Source organism: Megascapheus bottae, chromosome 29 (assembly GCF_031878675.1).
Source record: "Megascapheus bottae isolate mThoBot1 chromosome 29, mThoBot2.hap1, whole genome shotgun sequence".
Classification (NCBI taxonomy): Eukaryota; Metazoa; Chordata; class Mammalia; order Rodentia; family Geomyidae; genus Megascapheus; species Megascapheus bottae.
Genome location: NC_143537.1, coordinates 16620530 through 16637038, shown reverse-complemented (window position 1 = coordinate 16637038; position 16509 = coordinate 16620530). Strand labels below are relative to the sequence as shown.

At 44.8% G+C, this 16509-nt stretch overlaps 2 long non-coding RNA genes across 3 annotated transcripts in view; one reads left to right on the top strand and one right to left on the bottom strand.

Annotated features, from left to right (window-relative positions):
- The first annotated feature begins 126 nt into the window (after window positions 1–126).
- On the top strand, window positions 127–15881 carry LOC150044892 (uncharacterized). The gene is made up of 3 exons (XR_016533053.1): window positions 127–352; window positions 2441–2615; window positions 13448–15881. It is a non-coding gene; the product is annotated as an uncharacterized LOC150044892 (long non-coding RNA).
- Window positions 2972–16509, bottom strand: part of LOC150044890 (uncharacterized) — a 44876-nt gene continuing 31338 nt past the window's right edge. For both annotated transcript variants that reach the window (XR_016533055.1, XR_016533054.1), the window contains exon 4: window positions 2972–3276. This is a non-coding gene — a long non-coding RNA (uncharacterized LOC150044890). The remainder of the gene's footprint in view (window positions 3277–16509) is intronic.

Here is a 16509-nt window from a genome sequence, read left to right as displayed (position 1 = left end):
ATTGGGGTCTGGTGGCTCCCCGGGGCCCAACACTGGCGTTGGTGCAGATGACTCTCCCCCCCCCACCGCCGGAACTTAGTGGTAGCGTCCAGCTTCCGGGACTGGATGGGCGCAAGTGCGGGAAAGTTGAGCACCGAGCTGACTTCCCAGAGCTGCTGCCTCTGCTAGACCCTGAGCAGGGGTGGGCGCCTAGCCTGGAGCGGGGCTCGGAGGAGCACGTCTCCAACAGCAGGGAAAAGAGAAGCAGCCGTGGCTGTGGAACTGACGGCCCTGGGCTTCCTGCCCCACGTTGGGGGAGGGAGGGAGAGAGGGGCAGTCCGGAGAGAAGCTGCTGGTCCCCGCCGCCTGACAGGTGAGCGCCTCCTGTGGGGTGGGGCTGGACCTTGCCCTCCCCTCCCATAGGCCCTCATCCCCCACCCAGCCTGGTTTTGCTTCAAATCTTCAGCGCTGCCCTCCTCCTCCTCCTCCTCCTCCTCCTCCCCCTCCCCCCTCCAGGACAGGGATTTGTCCACTCGGTAAGGGGTCAGGATGAGAACCCGGGGCCCTTGGCACTGTGGCTCAGGAGTAGAGCACTAGCATTGAGCTGAAGAGCTGAGGAGCAACACCCAAGCCCAGAGTTCAAGTCCCATGACCCACAAAAAAAAAAAAAAGTTGTTTCTGTAGGTGATAGTGTCAAGGTTTGGTCTCCCACAGATAATGAGACCTGACAATGGACTGATACTTATGGTTCATGTAGTAAATCAATCTGAAAACACAGTGGAACCACAAAAAGGTAAATGGGTAAGTTTAAGCTCAGGTTTGGGCATTTAACAGGCTTTTTTTTTTTTTTCTGCCAGTCCTGGGGCTTGAACTCTGGCCTGAGCACTGTCCCTGGGCTATCTCAAGACTAGAGCTCTACCACTTGAGCCACAGCACCACTGCCGGGTTTTTTCTAGGTATGTGGTACCCAGGCCTACTGCTAGCCAAACTTCCAGTCCCTTAACAGGCTTCTTTTCTTTTCTTTTCTTTTTATGGTACCTGCAGCTTTAACTCAGCTTGGGCACTGTCCCTGAGCTCTTCAGCTCCAGGCTACCGCCCTACCCCTGGGCCTGAGTGTTGTCCCTGAACTCTTCAGCTCCAGCTACCCTACCCTACCCTTGAGCCACAGCCCCATTCCCATTTTCTAGAGGATAACTGGAGATGAGTCTCATGTTCTTTTGTGCCCGTCCTGGGTTTGAACCTTGATCCTACCTCCTGAGTAGCTAGGATTACAGATGAGAGCCACCAAGCCCACCCCTAACAGAATTTTTGTTTTTGTTTTTGTTAGGCTTAGGGCTTGAACTCAGCCTGGGCACTGTCCCTGAGCCATAGTGCCACATCCAGTTTTCTAGTGGTTAACTGGGAGAAAAGAGTCTCAAGTTCTTTTGTGCTGGGGCTGGCTTTGAACCTTGATCCTCCATTCTCAGCCTCCTGAGTAGCCTATATTACAGGTGAAAGCCACCGTGTCCAGCCTTAACAGGCTTTATTTTTTTTCTTGTGGGTCATGGGGCTTGAACTTTGACTGGGTACTATTCCTTAGCTCTACAGCTCAAGGCTACCGTCCTACCCGTCAGAGTTCCCCACTTCCCATTTTTGAGAGTTTAATTGGTGATAAGAGTCTTAGGTCCTTTTGTGCCAGGGCTGGCTTTGAACCTTGATCCTCAGATCTCAACCTCCTGCCTAGATAGGATTACAGGCAGGAGCCACTACACCCAGCCTTTCCCCCCCCCCTTTTTTTTTTTGCCAGTCCTGGGCTTGGACTCCGTATCTGAGCACTGCCCTTGGACTTTTTCAAGGCTAGAGCTCTGCCACTTGAGCCTCAGCACCACTTCCAGCTTTTTTCTATGTATGTGATACCAAGGAATCGAACCCAGGTCTTTGTGCATGCTAGGCAAGCACTCAACCACTACACCAAACTCCCGGCCCCTGCGCCCAGACTTTTTAGGGATATATATACGTATATTGTTTTCTGTCTGTCATGGTGTGCGTATCTTTAATTAGCATAATCTAAACCACAGAATAATGGAAATCCCCAAACCCTCCCTTCCTCTCCCCAATAAAAGCATCAGTCTAGATCTGATTTGCTTCAGCTCTGCAAAGGAGCTCTTCAGCACTTTAACTGAAAATGCAGAGGAATTAACTGCCTTCTGTGACCCCTGCAGGGACCTAACAATGGCATGTGAGGCACGTGAGAGAATGGGCCAATTACAGCAAGGCCTAATGACATCATGGAGGAATGGACTAATCACAGCCAGGCCTCGTGACACCAGGGAGGAATGGACCAGTCATAGCCAGGCATAGACCCTTGAGGTTCTAGCTCTTTGAAATGTTGTAAAGGGTTTCAAGAGGTCCCCTATGGGCATCCTCATGGTAGCATTTCGGGAACCATAAGGACTGAACAAATGCCTTCTTCCTTCTCCAGGGCCATGATATCCTACAACCTGCTCCTGCAAGGACTTCAGCCTTCTTGTGTGTGGTCCTGGGACTTGCTCCCACAATCCCTGAAACCATGGTGGATCACAATGATCCCTGGAACACATGGGGTGTGGCAAAAGCTACCAGAGTGGCATTGAGTTTTAAAAAAAGACATTTGATGGGTAAGGTTTGATACCATATAATTTTATTTCTTATTTTTAAAAACTCAAAATATTTGTTACAACTTGAGGGAATGACTTATTTAAAATTATAAGACTTGCTGAGCACGAGCTCAAACACAAGGGCTCATGCCTGTAATCCTAGCTACTCAGGAGGCTGAGATCTGAGGATCAAGGTTCAAATCCAGCCTGGGCACAAAGGGACCAGAGACTCCAGGGACATGGAGCTTGGCTTAAGGGTAGGGTAGTAGCTTTGAGCTGAAGAGCTCAGGAACAGTGTCCAGGCTGAGTTCAAGCCCCATGACCCACAATAAATAAATACATACATACATACATACATACATACATGCATGTGCATGCATGCATACATACATACAAACTCTGAGCTGAGTGTTGCTAGGAAGAGATACATAGTGACAAACATGGCCAAGAAAGATTCAGTCGTGGAGGTAGGGTGAGGAAGAGAGTCAGGAGTGAAGCTAGGTGCAGACTGCTTCTCTCTGCATTCTGTGGATTTCCATCCTTTGCATGTACATTTCTTTCCTTTTATGCAGCATTTCCTGCACCAGGTCACAGGGCCTGTCTCCATTCTCTCCCACTTCCCTTGGTGGTGGAAATATGAGCAACTTCTGGTCTATCCACGTCCTCTAGGAGTTATTACCATCTATGAGATAAAAAGAAACATAATTCCCGGGGCCCGGAGTTTGGCATAGTGGTAGAATGCTTGCCTAGCATGCATGAAGACCCAGATTTGATCCCTCAGCACCACTTACATAAAAAAAAGCTGACATGGCCGGGAGTTTGGCCTAATGGTAGAGTGCTTGCCTAGCATGCACGAAGACCCGGGTTCAATTCCTCAGTGCCACATACACAGAAAAAAGCCAGAAGTGGTGCTGAGGCTCAAGTGGTAGAGCTCTAGCCTTGAGAAAGTCCAAGGACAGTGCTCAGGCCCTGAGCTCAAGCACAGGACTGGAAAAAAAAAAAAAAAAAAAAAGCTGCCGTGGTGCTGTGGCTCAAGTGGTAGAGCTCTAGCCTTGAGAAAGTCCAAGGACAGTGTTCAGGCCCTGAGCTCAAGCTCAGGACTGGCCAAAAAAAAAAAAAAAAACATAATTCATAACTCCCGAAAGGTTCTTGCTTGGTAATCCAGAGTTACTGAGTTGATATATGGAAGTTGATGGACAAGGGCTAGAGGAGGGGGCCAGATTCCCCTGCCTAGAAAGAGGGGTCTAATTTGGAACTAGAGGCACTCAGTTGAAACCTAGAACTTCTCTTTTTAAAATTTGTACCTAGGGCCAGGAGTTTGGCCTAGTGGTAGAGTGCCTGCCTGGCATGCATGAAGACCCAGGTTTGATTTCTTGGTACCACATAGGTAGAAAAAGGCTGTGGCTCAAATGGTTGATAGAGCACTAGCCTTGAGAGAGCCCAAGAACTATGTGAGACACTGAGTTCAAGCCCCAGGAGTGGCAAAAAAGAAAAGGAAAAAAAATATGGAAGTAGTTATTATTTGTTGTTTTATAACAACAAAGGCTTATTCAGATTTACCACCATGTCCTCTTGGTTGTTTTTATTTCAGTCTTTGTCTGAGGGAAAGGGGTGCTAGGGATTGGATGGTTTTTCTTTTTCTTTTTTGTCAATTGGTAGTGGGGCTTGAACTCTGGGCCTAGGCACTGTCCCTTCAGCTCAAGAATATCCCCTTACCCCTTCAGCCACAGCACCACTTCCCATTTTCTAGTGGTAAATTGGAGATAAGAGTGTCATGGTCTTTAGTACTCAGGCTGGCTGTGAACCTTGATCCTCAGATCTCAGCCTCCTGAGTAGCAAGGATTTCAGGTGTGAGCCATCCCGTCTGGCTTCTTTCCTTCTTTTCTTTCTTTTTTTTGGTAGGTCATAGGGCTTGAACTCAGCCTGGGCACTGTCCCTGAGCTCTTCAACTCAAGGCTACTGCTCTACCCTTGAACCAAGCCCCACTTCCCCTTTTCTAGAAGTTAACTGGAGATAAGAGTCTCAAGTCCTTTTGGCTCCAGGCTGGCTTAAACCTTGATTCTTGGATCTCATCCTCCTGAGTAGCTAGGATTACAGGCATGAGCCACTGCTGGGCCAGGGATTGGATTTTTGACTGTGCTTTTGTTTGGCCTTTTTGGTAGAAGTTGAGGGGTCTGGTCCTGGTACTTGAACTCAGGGCATAGGTGCCATCTCTGAGCATTTTTAGTTAAGGCCTATCCTCAATCACTCAGTTCACAGCTTAACTTTGGGGTATGTGTGGTTAATTGGAGATAGTCTCATTTTCCTCTGCAGTCTTGGCCTTGCACCACAATCCTGTGATCTGAGCCCTCTGAATATCTAGGATTATAAGCCATCAGTAACCAACACTGTTCCAATTTCTTGCTTCTTCCCACTGCTCTATCATTTGAACCACACCTCCTGTTTGGCATTTTGCTGGTTTTGGAGATGACACCTCATTCTTTTCTGCCTAGCCTGGCTTTGAACTACAGTCTTCATAAATCAGCATCTTGAGTAGCTAGGATGGCAGGCCCCAGCCATGGGTACTCAGCTCATCTCACTTTTGAAGAAATGGGTTTTTTTTTTCCTTTCAGAAAGGTTATTTGAAAGTCTTTTTTCATTTAGCACTTGAAATTTGTTGCCTTTGATTTCTGTTAGTCTCCTTAGTTTCTGATGGGAACTTGGTCATAATCTCAGTCAAGATCTGTGTGTGATAAGTTGTGTGTGTGATTTTGGAGACTGTCTTTAACTATTAAATTCTAGACATTGGATGTGAGAGTGAGAAAAACAAATGCTTTATTTCTGAAGGTTTACGCTTTAATGGGGAGGAGGGGGGAAATGTAGAAAATGTACACACGTAGGTACCTGTATAATGGAAAAAAAGAAATGAGGAATGCACTGGGAAAGAGGGTTAGCAGTTTGCAATAAAGTATGAATTTAGAAAAGCCTCAAGTGATAAGTTGCCTTAGGAAAGATCAAGACAAGACATCCAGACCCAACAATCATCCAGGGTCATGATCTTAAAGTGAGAGGGTGTCTGGCCTGTCTTAGAGACAACCATCCAGTGTGGCTCCTACAGTCAGTATAGGGAGTAGATGCTTGCTGTAGGACAGCCAGGGGACAGCTTGTGCAGAGCAGTGAGCTACACCGTGTGATCTCCACACAGCATCAGAGATGTCATCGGGGAACTTAGTAGAAATACTCACTGACAAAATAAATGAAAACATAAATAAATACACATTGGGGTCCAGCCTAGGTCTGGTGCTACGGCCCAGTGGTTCCTCCTTCTAATAAGCCCTGTAGATGAGAACCACTAGGTAAGGTGAGGGCCCTGAGGCTATGGTGGGGACTTCAGCTTTTATTCTGAAACAGAAACTCTTGGCAGTTCAGCAGTAGTAGAGATATGATTTAAGAAACAAAAAAAGAGGGCGGGGAGTGTGGCCTAGTGATAGTGTGTTCACCTAGCATACATGAAGCCCTGGGTTCAATTCCCCTGAACTATATACATAGAAAAAGCTGGAAGTGGTGGTGTGGCTCAAGTAGCAGAGTGCTAGCTTTGAGGAAAAAGTATCCAAGGAGGAGGAGTTCAAGCCGCAAGACTGTCCCCAAAATTAAATAAACAAGTGCCAATAGTTCATTCCTGCAATCTTAGCTATTCCTAAAGTTTCAGTCTAAGGATTGTCTGAAGCCAGCGCAGGCAGAAAAGTTCATAATTATTTTTTTTTTCTTTTGGGCAGTCGTGGGGCCTGGCCTCAGCTTGTTCCTGAGCTCTTTAGCTCAAGACTAACTAGTGCTCTACCACTTGAGCCACAGTGTCACTTCTGATTTTCTGGTGGTTAATTGGAGATTTGTGTCTCATTGGACTTTACTTTCCTTCCTGCACTGGCTTTGAACCATGATCTTTAGACCTTGGTCTCCTGAGTAGCTAGGGTTACAGGTAAAGTCACATGGCCCACTCCATGAAACTTTCATTGACAGTTAACTACCAACAACCTGGAAGTGGAGCTATGGCTAAAATGGTAGAACACCAGCCTTGAGTTCAAAAATCGCAAGGAGCTGGGTGCTAGCCTTCAGCACAAAAGCTTCGGGACAATGCCCAGACCCTGAGTTCAAGCCTCCACAGTTGACAAAACACAAAAACAAAATGTCAAGGACAGCATCCTGGTCCTATATCAAGTCTGTTTTAAGGATTGGCATTAAAAAAAAAAAAACGGCTTTTAACATTCCTACATGAGCGCAGCTCAGTGGTTCACTCCTGTAATCCTAGGTCCTTAGGAGGCTCCTCAGATCTCAGATTGCGGTTTGAAGCTAGCTTAGGTAAGAAATTCTGGGATACTCCTATCTCTAATTAAACCACTGAAAAAAGCTGAAAGTGGCACTGTGGCTCAAGTGGTAGAGCATTTGCCTTGACCAAAAGAAGCTCAGGGACAGGGACCAAGCCCAGGGTTCAAGGACCAGGATTGGCAAAACAAACAAAACAAAGACCAAATAAAACAAAAGCAAAACATTTCTACAAGTTGAGAGTAAAGGAAATTAAACAATTTTCCCATTGTCCTCCTGCCAGTGTAGAGCAAAGCCAGGATTCAGCTGCACACTAGTGGTGGTGGCTCACACCTGCAATCCTAGCTACTCAGAAGGCTGAGACCTAAAGGTTAACATTCCATGACAGGTGGGGCAGGAAACTCCAGGAGATTTTCATCTCCAAGGATTCACTAAGAAGCTACAAACAGTTTTGGCTCAAGTGCTGCAGCATCACCCTACCCCTCACCCTCACCCTCATACTCACCGCAATCCTATACCTCACCCTAACCCTCACCCTCACCCTCACCCTCACCCTAACCCTAACCCTAAACGTCTACCTAACCCTCACCCTCACCATAACCATAACTCTAACCCTAACCCTCAGCCTCACCCATATCATCACCCTAACCCTCACCCTAACCCACACCCTAACCTTCACCCTCAACCTAAACCTAAACTTAACCCTACCCCAAACCCTCATCCTAACTCTCACCGGAACCCTAACCCTAACACTAACCCACACCCTAACCTCACCCTATCCTTAACCCTAACGCTAACTCTCACCCTCACCTTCACCCCCACCCTAACCCTCACCCTAACCTTCAACCCCAAACTCACATTTACCCTCGCTCTCACCCTCACTCTAACAAATGAAGGATAGTCCAGACCCTGAGTTTAAAGCTCCAGGATGTGTGTGTAGGGTTTGGGGGGAAACGCAGGGAGGAAGAATAACACACACACACACACACACACACACACACACCAACCTCTAGAACCAGACACACACACACACACACACACACACACACACACACACACACACACACACACACACACACACACACACACACACACACACACACACACACACACACACACACACACACACACACACACACACACACACACACACACACACCAACCCTCTAGAACCAGACAAGAGTGCCTGTAGCACTGTGGATGGCCAGCAGAGGCCACTGTAGCATCGTGGATCATGGAGTGGCCTGGAGGAATTCAGCTGCTCTTCCTCACCACCACCCTCACCCCTGGCTGATCTACAGTCCTGAGTGGCAAACAGCAGGCTGCAGCCCAACGACCACGAAGGCCCAGCTGGGCTGGTTGGCTCCAAAAGTCACCTGCATGAAATCAAGTCTGGTATTTCCTAGACATCAGCTACAACTGAAATCCAGTGAGCTTTGGAATAGAAATCACCCCAAGTGGGCCGAGAGTTTGGCCAAGTGATAGAGTGCTTGCCTAGCATGCACGAAGACCTGGGTTCAATTCATCGGTACCACATACACAGAAAAAAGCTGGAAGTGGTGCTGTGACTCAAGTGGTAGAGCTCTAGCCTTGAGAAAACCCAAGGACAGTGTGCAGGCCCGAGTTCAGGCCCCAGGACTGTCAAAAAAAAAAAAAAAAAAAAAGTCACCCCAAGCTAAGGTCATTCAGTGAGTTCCCACCAACTGTGATGTCCACCAGCTCCTTGAGGAAATGGAAGAGGGAAGACAGAACTGGTCTTGAGCCAGCACAGTGGTTCATGCCTTTAATCCTAGCTACTCAGGAAGCTGAGATCTGAGGATCAAGGTTCAAAGCCAGCCCAGGCACTAAAGGACCTAAGACTCTTTATCTCCAAATAAACTCTAGAAAAGGAAGTGGGGCTTGGCTTAAGAGTAGGGCAGTGCCTTGAAGAGCTCAGGGGCAACGCCCCGACCTAGTTCAAGCCCCATGACCCATAAAAAAAAAAAAAAAAAAAAAAAAAACGCAGTATCTGAATTACCATGGAAGAGTCACTAGATGCTAGAAACTAAATTTCCAAGCATTGCAGAGGGGGGCAGGCGATTCACCTGGTTCAGTTGGTGCCCGACATGCATCTGGATGTTCTATGCCCACAGGCTCCCCTTCTCCACTTGCCTCTGTGTGCATATGTGCACGCGCGTGCGTGTGTGTGTGTGTTGCTAGTGTGGAATGTAGTATGCAAGATGGGGAAGAGGAATCTGAGGGAGGCTTTAGGCCACAGGAACTCTCCCTGCTTGAACTGATGCCCCTGGGTGTGTGGACGTTGAAGGCCTCACCACTAAGCTTCTGGGGTTATGTGGTAGGACAATCCCTTCCCCTCACATCCACATTGTAAAGGAATGCCTATCTCCTCTCCTCCTTTGAAGTAAAGAAAGCTCATCAGCTTCTATCATCATATTTGTTTCCAGACTATGACTATATCAGACTAGATTTAAAAAGACCCAAAAAATCATAGAATATTCCAATACACTAAACTGTTCTCTTTTTATCCTATACACAGACAGAGAGAGAATTCAAAAGGGTGAGTTGTGGCTGGGATATGGGCAAGTACCAAAAAGTACTTGTACTTACCTAGCAAGTGAAACCTCCTGGGTTCAATTCCCATTGACAAAAAAAGCTAAAATATTAATTCTGACAATTTTTAAGATATAATACATTTAGACATTCATCTGATACATGGAACAGAAATAACATCAAAGTTAGCATCAGAAGAAAAAGTCGTTCTCAAATAAACATTTCTGACGGTTTAAAGCCAGCCTAGGCAGAAAAGTTGATCATAAGGCTCATTTCCAGTTAGCCAGCAAAAAGCCAGAAGTGCAAGTATGGCTTATGTGGGACAGTGCTAATCTCGAGCAAAATGTTAAGTGACACTGCTGGCTTCAAGTTCCAATAATGCCACCAAAAGAGGAGGATTTTACTCATTAGGCATTTAAATATAAGGAAGTACAGGAATTCTTATGACTAAACTATAAGGTTTCCAAAGCAAAGATTTCTTTAGTATACAGCAATCATTTGTTGAATGAATAAACTATAGCTGAAGTCTGTTCAACTTTTGGTGATTTATTGTGCTTTTACCCTTTATGTAGACAAATGCCAGAAATGCTGGATGTTTCAATATGTTAAAGAAATACTATAGCTCTTATACTGAATATATGCATTAAAAAGGGTATTACAAAAGATCCGTTTCTTTTCGTGTGTGTGTGTGTGTGTGTGTGTGTGTGTGTGTGTGTGTGTGTACACCAGGAATAGCATTCACATTCTTACTTGGTGTTTTCACTCAAGGCTAGAGTTACAGCACTTGAGCTACATGTTCAGTTCTGGATTTGGGGTTGTAAATTAGAAATAAAAGTCACATGAACTTTTCTGCCAAGGCTGAGGTCAAACTGCGATCCTCAGATTTCAGCTTTCTGACTAGCTAGGGTTACACAGTGGAGCTGGTCCCCAGTTTGAGCTAATTCTTTGAGGCAGAAAAAGTCAAGACTGAAGGTGGCTAGAAGAGGAAAAGGGACAGAATATAATAATCAAAATTAGGACACAAAAACAAGTTATCAGTGTATCCTAAAAAAAAATTCTTCTTGGGGCCAGGAGTTTGGCCTAGTGGTAGAGTGCTTGCCGAGCATGCACGAAGACCTGGGTTTAATTCTTCAGTCCCATATACATAGAAAAAAGCTGGAAGTGGTGCTGTGGCTCAAGTGGCGGACCGCTAGCCTTGAGCAAAAAGACCAAGAACAGTGCTCAGGTCCTGAGTTCAAGCCCCAGGAGTGGGGAAAGAAAAAATCTACTAAAGCAACACTTCAGAACTTCGTAGTTTATAGGTAAACAGTTTCTCCCAGACATTCCAAATTATTACTTGATACTGATGCTTTAATGGATCCTAGGGATACAGCAAACCACAAATGCAGTCACTGTATCAGGACATTTATAATGCTTTCTAAGTTGTTTTTACTCTGTGTGTGTATATAGGTTTTATTGCAGTCTGGAATATAATGATCTAATATAAATAGGGTCTTTTGTTATTATATAGGTGATTTACACAGGGATCACAGTTACATTTAAGTCAGGTAAAGAGTACATCTCTTTATTTATTTATTTATTTATTTATTTATTTATTTTCCTTACCAGTTTTGGGCTTGAGCTCAGGGCCTGAGCACTGTCCTTGGGCTTTCTCAAGGCAAGAGCTCTACCACTTGAGCCTCAGCACCACTTACAGATTTTTTCTATGTACATGGTACCGAGGAATCGAACCTAGGTCTTCCTGCATACTAGGCAAGCACTCCACCACTAGGCCAAACTTCCAGTCCTTTTTGTTTTTATAATTCATTAATTTTCTTTTTTTTTTGTGGATTATGCGGCTTGAACTCTGGGCCTGATTGCTGTCCCTGAGCTCTTCAGCTCAAGGCTACTGCCCTACCCTTGAGCCACAGATAAGAGTCTCTGGGGCCTGTAATCCTAGCTACTCAGGAGGCTGAGATTTGTGGATTGAGGTTGAAAGCCTGTCCAGGCACAAAAGCACCTAAGACTCTTATCTCCAATTAGCCACTAGAAAATCTAAGTGGCACTGTGGCTCAAGAGGTAGGGTGGTAGCCTTGAGCTGTAGAGCTGAGGGACAATGCCCAGGCCCAAAGTTTGAGCCCCACATCAGACACAGACACACACAATACCAAGACAGTAGAAAATTTTACCCTTAGGCACATCTGAAATTGGACTCATCTCCTTTCTAGGACTCAGCAGTGAATAGCACTAAGGGATAATGAAATGAACAGGTATCTCTATGCGTAAGTCACACTTGATAGGGCATACAAGGAATATAATCAGAAGTCACTGAAGGAAAATAAATGAGTTAAATGCCACCATAAATAAATAGGCAAATACAACATATGCAATAGCTTATTATACAACTGATTTAGAATCTTTCATTTGAAAGGACAGCATTATAGAAAGATGTACAGGTGACATTTTAGAGTATATTATATAAGCCCCAATTGAAAAATTACCTTGAATAATAAGAATATTATTTTTGGCTCATTGAAAGCAATATACATGTATGCTGGATATTATAAGAACATACTATGAAAATAATTCTTAAGGGTTATTAAATTACTGTATTTGATCATGAGAAAATGTTTTTAGCTTTACAATTACAAGAGGCAACTTTGATTCATGCTTCTGTACATTTAAGAAATATGTACTGGTAAAACAAATATAGAGAAATGTAACATCATTAACTAACAGAGAAGGCACAGCTTGTGCATTTTGTTTTTTAAAATATGTTGATTTTGAGCTGGGAGTTTGGCCTAGTGGTAGAGTGCTTGCCTAGCATGCACGAAGGCCCGGATTCAATTCCCCAGTACCACATGCGTAGAAAAAGCTAGAACTGGTGCTGAGACTCAAGTGGTAAAGCTCTAGCCTTGAGAAAGCCCAAGGAGAGTATTTAGACCCTGAGCTTAAAGCCTCCCCCCCCCCAAAAAAAGCAAATAGTTGATTTAGGTAGCATGTCTATGCTTAACAAGACTGTAGTAAATTTTTAAAATCTGGAAACAAGTGTTATTTGTACTTTTATTATTACTATTAAGGTGTTGTACAGAGGGGTTACCACTCCAAAATTCAGGTAATGCCTACATTTCTCTTTAAGTGAATTTGTAGCTGGCTGGAAGTGGCTCCTGCCTATACCTCTAGCCACTTAAGAAGTGAGATCTGAAGATCACCATTCAAAGCTAGCCTATATGGGAAAGTTGACACTTTAATCTCTAGTTAACCACTAAAAAGTTGAAGTGAATTATGGCTCAAGTGGTAAAAAAAAGCTCAGTGCAAAAAAAGCTCAGTGGCAGTGCCCTGAGTTCAAACCAGCACAAAAACCAGCTTCTCAGTTCTGAATCCCCTAACCTCCAGGCAGACTTATTCTACAAAGTCTTCCAGATAATACTGTTGTGCATGTAAGTTTATTAACTCAAAATTAAATACACCCTGACATCACAGACAGTGGGCAGACACTCATCAGCAGTTCTTACTTGTTGGAGTAGGTGTCATACAATCCTACTTTCCTGTCCTCAGTTCCAACAACTGAGCAATCTTCCTTGTTTGCGTTGCAGCAGCACAAAAAGGAAAGAGTTTCCAATAGGACACAAGGGGAACAGAGTGAGAATTCTTAAAATACTCAAATGGAAAAAATTTCTGCCCTGGAGTTCTTCATATTTTCAATTATTAAAAGAAAAAAAAGTAGCCCGGCTCACACCTATAATTCTAGCTATTCAGGAGGCTGAGATCTAAGGATCATTGTTGGAAACCACACTGGGTAGAAAAGTTTCTCCAGACTCTTATCTCAATTAACAACTAAAACAAGTTTGAATCCTCTTGCAATCTCACCTTCCACAAATGGTGAGGTTTTTGTTTTCAGTTTTGCATCACTTTGTGGATATTTGGGGACCTAAATGTGCAGGGACACAGTAATAAAATAGTGAGTTCAAACATTTAAATGATGAGCACATAAACGACAGTTGTGTTTGTTTTTTTCTTTCTAGAAGAAGACGTGTTGACTTACCTCAGAGTGGGACGGCTACTGCTCCCGGGCAGCCTCGGGTGGTGGCCCACGCAGCCCCAGGAGACCCCACGAGGCCCCAGAAGCGCAGAGGCCCATGAAGAAGAGGCACTGGCACCCGGTCACCGCCCTGGGTGCAGAGCCAGCGAAGGAAAAGCTCTGGCGTCCCCCATGACCACATGAAGACGGGGAGCTAAGAAACCTGGAACCAAGACCAGAAGAGAGGCGGTGGTGGCCTCTGAGCACAGCCTTGCTTCTCTAGTGCCGGTTGTTTCTCAGCAACCAGGTTCACTGTGTGCCCGTGCGCATGCGTGGCACTTCTGCTGCGAGGGCCCCCACACTGTGTGGCCACGCATGCGTGTTTCCATGCAGCACTGGGCTAATCTTGCAGTGGTCCAGCTCCATTTGCAAGTCAACCCTGAGGCTAGCAAAGCCCAATGCCAAACAAAAGCATGAAAAAAAGGAATTTCAGAGGCATCTTCCTAGGTTTGAGCACTATCCTATAAGATCAGGGGTTTTGAGGGGTGCTTTTGCTCTCTATCTACAGGTCTTGGGGCTTCAATGCAGTGACCTGGTGCAGTTCCTGTTTTGTTTTTCTGTTTTTCTCTTGACTGGTGTTCTACTTGATCAATAGCACCACTTTCTGCTTTTTTTTTTTTTTGTCAGCCATGGGACTTGAACTCTGGGCCTGGACTGCTCTCCCTGAGCTCTTCAGCTCAAGGCTACAGCCCTACCCCTGGAGCCACAGCACCACTTCCACTTTTCTGATGGTTAATAGGAGGTAAGAGCCTGACAGTCTTTATGCCCAGGCTTGCTTTGAACTGCGATCCTCAAATTTCAGCCTCCTAAGTAGCTAGGATTACAGGCGTGAGAAACCCTGGCCTGCTCTGACAATAGATTTGCATGTGTGCAGATCCTGACTTTTGAATTCAGGGTTTGGTCAATGCACCAGGGCTATTTTGCTCAACATTTGTGCTCTACCACTAGTTTTCTTAGTATTTAATTGAAAGTAAGAATCTCACAGCTTTCCTATCCAGGCTGGCTTTGAACTCTAATTCTCAGACCTCAGACTCCTTAGTAGCTAGGGTTATAGGCATGAGACACAGATGCCCAGCCTCTAATTTTACCTCTATTTTCCTTGAGCAAAGCAGAATACTACATGAGTTACAATAGCCAATGAACTCTTCTTTCTATTGAATAGTGATACTTTCTATAACTATCTTTTTTCCATGCCAAGGGAATAGATGCAGCTTCCAAAATGACCCACTAAAGAAAACTAAAGAAAAATTTTGCCTTAGCAAATTACATCTTCAGTGGGACAGAATAGGATCAGCCAAGATCTAGAATCATTTGAGCATAAGCAAAAGGGTGGAACACAATTGAATGTGCTAAGCAGAAGACTAAAAATTGTCTGTCTCAAAAGCTTTCTCACGGCCGGGAGTTTAGCCTAGTGTAGAGTGCTTGCCTAGCATGCTCAAAGGCCTAGGTTCAATTCCTTGGTACCACATACATAGAAAAAATCTGGAAGTGGATCTGTGGCTCAAGTGGTAAAGTTCTAGCCATGAGAAAAATCCAAGGAGAGCACTCAGCTCAGGCCCTGAGTTCAAGCCCCAGGACTGGCCAAAAAAAAAAAGTTTTCTCAGCTCTGAATGTTTAACAGAAATCCTGAAAAGTTTGATATGCCAAATGGGAGAGGCAGGGCACCTCCAATGAGCCAGGGACCACCAAAGACCTGGTAGAGGTGGAAAAATTAAAGGAAGATTGGAATGGAAGCAAGGACGTACAAGTGGTTGTGCTAAGTACTGACTACTTACAAAGTACATTTTATAAAACAGCCCTTAAATAATGGACCATATTGAGTGGTAAAATATTCCTGTTCAGTCTGATCAAATTTCAGTCATCAAATTAGGTAGTTCATTCTTTTTTTTTTTTTTTTTTTTTTTTTTTTGCCAGTCCTGGGCTTGAGCTCAGGGCCTGAGCACTGTCCTTTGATTTTCTCAAGGCTAGAGCTCTACCACTTGAGCCTCCGCACCACTCCAGCTTTTTTCTATGTATGTGGTACCGAGGAATCGAACCTGGGCCTTTGTGCATGCTAGGCAAGCACTCTACCACTAGGCCAAACTCCCGGCAGGTTGTTCATTCTTACGTATATGCAATCATGAACACAAAAATTAGAAAAAGCAAAATGAAAACAAAATTCTGTCATTTCTGCAGGGGTGTAGGGAGGGGATCCAAGGGTACCCTTTTATTTTCTATTACATGAATGAAATCAGGAAAGAAACAGGCTCTTTCCTTTCTCTTCTGGTGTTGAACACAGCACAAATATACTTAATTTCATCAGATGATTTTGTGTGAGAGTATCAATGTTTAAATCCAAACTCTCCTAGGTTAAAGAAGAATAGGGTTTTGTTTTGTTTTTTTTTGGGGGGGGGGTGAGGTGGGTTTGGGTTGTTTTGTTTTGTTTTGTTTTTTGGAGGGGTGGTGGGCACTGTCCCATAGCTCTCGAGCTCAAGGCTTGTGCTCTACCATTTGAGCCGCAGTGCCACTTCCTGTTTTCTGGTGGTTAATTGGATGTAAGAATCTCACGGACTTTAGTGCCTGGGCTAGATTTGAACCACGATCCTCAGATCTCAGCCTTGTAAGTAGCTAGGATTACGGGCATGAGACACTGGCACCCAGCTGACTGTTGCTTTTGTTCTAGACACCTGTTGTTGATACTTGTAGATAAGACTGATATTTGAGTGTAGAGAGAGTGAAATTCATCATTTTTATTTTAGCATGCCTTTAAATAAAGGATTAATAAAAATCAGATGTTGCCTTTTTTCTTTTGCCAATCCTGGGGCTTGAACTCAGGGCTTGAGCACTGTCATTGGCTTTCCTCAAGGCTAGAGCTCTATCACTTGAGCCACAGCACCACTTCCAGCTTTTTTCTACGTATGTGGTACCAGGAATCAAACCCGGGTCTTGATGCATGCTAGGCAAGCACTCTACCACTAGGACAAACTCCTGGTCCCAAATGTTGCTTTCTTCAAAACCAGTGGCTGT